The sequence below is a fragment of the Oncorhynchus keta genome, chromosome 15 (genome assembly GCF_023373465.1).
Source record: "Oncorhynchus keta strain PuntledgeMale-10-30-2019 chromosome 15, Oket_V2, whole genome shotgun sequence".
NCBI classification, from domain to species: domain Eukaryota; kingdom Metazoa; phylum Chordata; class Actinopteri; order Salmoniformes; family Salmonidae; genus Oncorhynchus; species Oncorhynchus keta.
In genome coordinates, this window is record NC_068435.1 from 9,293,422 (window position 1) to 9,297,942 (window position 4,521).

Sequence of the window (4,521 nt, forward strand, 5' to 3'; positions counted from 1 at the left end):
TTTTTGTAATATTATTTAATAATTTCACATGATTTACCCTCAATGTTTAAATTTCACTACTTCTGGTGTCTAAGCCACAGATTATTGTAAATTCATGCTCTGCTTGTTGAGTCAAGCCTTGACGATTACAGAAGACACCGTTTGTGTATGTACTATGCAGATGATTAACTTGTGCTGAAAAGCTTTTTCCAAACTGCTGTTTGTTGAAGCTCAGATTAGAGAAACTAATTCACGACTGAACATGTGATAAACATGAGCGCGATCTGGCCAAGTTACCATAAATTAAGCAGATATCAATTAATATAAAATGTATTATTAGCTTTGTCTCTAATGAAATACAGTAACTAAAACTTAAAGGGGTAATCTACGTTTCAAACACTGATGTGGCACACCGCCACTTTTTTTTTAGATGAACAGCTGAGGGATGGGGCTGGAGAAATCTAACAACTCTCAAATTCATAGACGGGGCAATGGAAGCAAGGACTGCCCATTCATTGGGGTGGGAGGGTGGCCTAGTGGTTAGAGCGTTGGACTAGTAACCGAGCTGACAAGGTACAAATCTGTTGTTCTGCCCCTGAACAGGCAGATTACCCACTGTTCCTAGGCCGTCATTGAAAATAAGAATTTGTTCTTAACTGACTTGCCTAGTTAAAGGTAAAAAATTAAAAATGAGATGAAAGTTTGTAAACAGACACGGTATAGTTTCAAAACGTGGTGAGACGGTTGAACTAAACTCATTGGGCATTTATAAATATTCTTCAAGAATCAATGGCAAAGTCACGCGCTGATTGCTCCTTTAATACATTTTAACGTGACAAATGATAAATATGTAACTGAAAGGAACTGCCGTAAAGTGCTCTACTCTTAACACTGCTCAACCCTTGCAGTATTCGTCGGTCTGTTATTGTTTTGTTCTCACAGAAATGACCACAATCTAATACAAATAAATGGGACAGTGCTCTGATGAGATATTCAGGTAAGGCACATAATGCATGTGAACAACCTCTCCTACCAGATACATTTTCCCGATCCGTCCACAAGCAGTGGGGGCTGTTTAGGGGAGGACGGCACGAATTGAATGGCATTGTCACCTTTCCACTTATACCACTCCAGCCATTACCACACGCCCATCCTCCCCCAATTAAGGTGCCACCAACCTCCTGTGATTTACAAGTACATCTTGTGTATCTGGAAATGTCTGCTATAAATGACTACTCCGTGGCTTCATCAGCATGCAGTACTATTTTCCATTTCATACGTCATGATCTTTCAGCAGATATACCAGGCAGTGGAAATTGAAGCTTATATAATGCCGAACTCACCTTCCCTAAAGGTGCAATCTGTAAGATTTTCTGCTGCTCGTTGGTCATTTCAACTATGCCGAGCAAAAATATAAATGGAACATTTAACAATTTAATTGATTTTACTAAAGTTACAGTTCATATGAGGAAATCGGTCAATTGAAATAAATTCATCAGGCCATAATCTATGGATTTCACATGACTGGGACTACATTTACATTTAAGTCATTTAGCAGACGCTCTTATCCAGAGCGACTTACAAATTGGTGCATTCACCTTATGACATCCAGTGGAACAGCCACTTTACAATAGTGCATCTAAATCTTTTAGGGGGGGGGGGGGTGAGAAGGATTACTTTATCCTATCCTAGGTATTCCTTAAAGAGGTGGGGTTTCAGGTGTCTCCGGAAGGTGGTGATTGACTCCGCTGTCCTGGCGTCGTGAGGGAGTTTGTTCCACCATTGGGGAGCCAGAGCAGCGAACAGTTTTGACTGGGCTGAGCGGGAACTGTACTTCCTCAGTGGTAGGGAGGCAAGCAGGCCAGAGGTGGATGAACGCAGTGCCCTTGTTTGGGTGTAGGGCCTGATCAGAGCCTGGAGGTACTGAGGTGCCGTTCCCCTCACAGCTCCGTAGGCAAGCACCATGGTCTTGTAGCGGATGCGAGCTTCAACTGGAAGCCAGTGGAGAGAGCGGAGGAGCGGGGTGACGTGAGAGAACTTGGGAAGGTTGAACACCAGACGGGCTGCGGCGTTCTGGATGAGTTGTAGGGGTTTAATGGCACAGGCAGGGAGCCCAGCCAACAGCGAGTTGCAGTAATCCAGACGGGAGATGACAAGTGCCTGGATTAGGACCTGCGCCGCTTCCTGTGTGAGGCAGGGTCGTACTCTGCGGATGTTGTAGAGCATGAACCTACAGGAACGGGCCACCGCCTTGATGTTAGTTGAGAACGACAGGGTGTTGTCCAGGATCAGTTGTCAACCGTGATGGCGAGATCATGGAACGGGCAGTCCTTCCCCGGGAGGAAGGGCAGCTCCGTCTTGCCGAGGTTCAGCTTGAGGTGGTGATCCGTCATCCACACTGATATGTCTGCCAGACATGCAGAGATGCGATTCGCCACCTGGTCATCAGAAGGGGGAAAGGAGAAGATTAATTGTGTGTCGTCTGCATAGCAATGATAGGAGAGACCATGTGAGGTTATGACAGAGCCAAGTGACTTGGTGTATAGCGAGAATAGGAGAGGGCCTAGAACAGAGCCCTGGGGGACACCAGTGGTGAGAGCGCGTGGTGAGGAGGCAGATTCTCGCCACGCCACCTGGTAGGAGCGACCTGTCAGGTAGGACGCAATCCAAGCATGGGCCGCGCCGGAGATGCCCAACTCGGAGAGGGTGGAGAGGAGGATCTGATGGTTCACAGTATCGAAGGCAGCCGATAGGTCTAGAAGGATGAGAGCAGAGGAGAGAGAGTTAGCTTTAGCAGTGCGGAGCGCCTCCGTGATACAGAGAAGAGCAGTCTCAATTGAATGACTAGTCTTGAAACCTGACTGATTTGGATCAAGAAGGTCATTCTGAGAGAGATAGCGGGAGAGCTGGCCAAGGACGGCACGTTCAAGAGTTTTGGAGAGACTACATATATGCATCTTTTGGTCACAGATACCTTAAAAAAATGGGCCTCAAGTATTTTTGTGCATTTAAATTGCCATTGATAAAATGCAATCGTGTTCGCAACGTTGACATCAGCAAACTGCAAACCCACACAACGCCATACACGTGGTCTGAGGCTTTGAAGACGGTTGGACGTGGTGCCAAATTCTCTATAATGACGGTTTATGATAGAGAAATGAACATTAAATTATTTGGCAACAGCTCTGGTGGACATTACTGCAGTCAGCATGCCGATTACATGCTCCCTCAAAACTTGAGACATCTGTGGCATTGTGTTGTGTGACCAAACAGCCTTTTATTTTCCCCAGCACAAGGTGCACCTGTGTAATGATCCTGCTGTTTAATCAGCTTCTTAATATGCCACACCTATCAGGTGGATGAATTATTTTGGCAAATGAGAAATGCTCACTAATAGGGATGTAAACAAATTTGTGCACAACATTTGAGAAAAATAAGCCATTTGTGTGTATGGAACATTTCTGGGATCTTTTATTTCAGCTCATGAAACATGGAACCAACACAACATGTGTTTAGATTGATTTCTCAATGTAATTGAAGCTCCTTCAAATTTTATGAATGTGGATACATTGATTGGTAATTTTTTATGTGTATTTTTATCAGCGCAAGAGGCGTCACTACAGCCGCCCAGGTTCGATTTCAGGCTGTATCACATCTGGCCATGATTGGGAGTCCCATAGGGCAGCGCACAATTGACCAAGCATCGTCCTGGTTTGGCCGGGGTAGGCCATCATTGTAAATAATATGTTATTAACTGACTTGCCGAGTTTAATTAATTATTATTATTTTTTAAAGAAGCTTTTAAACAAATGTGTAACTTCAACTGCACAGTCTCCACACCTAGAACACATGCACTCACGCACGCACGCACTCACACACACACACAAACATCACAACTGCTGCTGCAAGACTCTTATTTATTATTGCTAAATACTGCACAATTTAAAAACTTGCCCCCCAATCCCCCCTTCCACAAAATGTGTAAATATTGGACTATAAATGGTGCCTTCCTGTATTATGCTTATGCTTAAATGTGTATTCTATTCTACTGAGCCATTTACTTTACGTTCGTATTCTTATCTTTTATTATTTGTTATTGTTGTTGCATTGTCGAGAAGGAACCTTTAAGTAAGCATTTGGTTGGGCAGCCATGTGTATTTTGTACGTACTACTAATAAACTTGAACTTGTTTCAAAATAAATGTCATGAAATGTAATTCCTTGACCACTACAGATCTTACGTATGGGACATCTCATCTAACGCACATTTCTGTTGGCAGGCCAGGGCCACGTTTGGTTGCATAACATCCTCGAACGTTGCAGATATAACTGCTGTCAATAGAGATTATGTGATTCCTTATACTACATGTAAGAGAGGTATGTTTGTTCTACATAGCATATTTCTACCTGAACGATCCAAAACGTCGCGTCCTTCTGAACGAGGAATTGGCATATTTGATGGTTTGGACAAAGACTATAGGTTTCTAAACTGTGGTTTAGAGTTTTGCTATGGTCGCTATTGGCTACTTTAAACACGTGACAA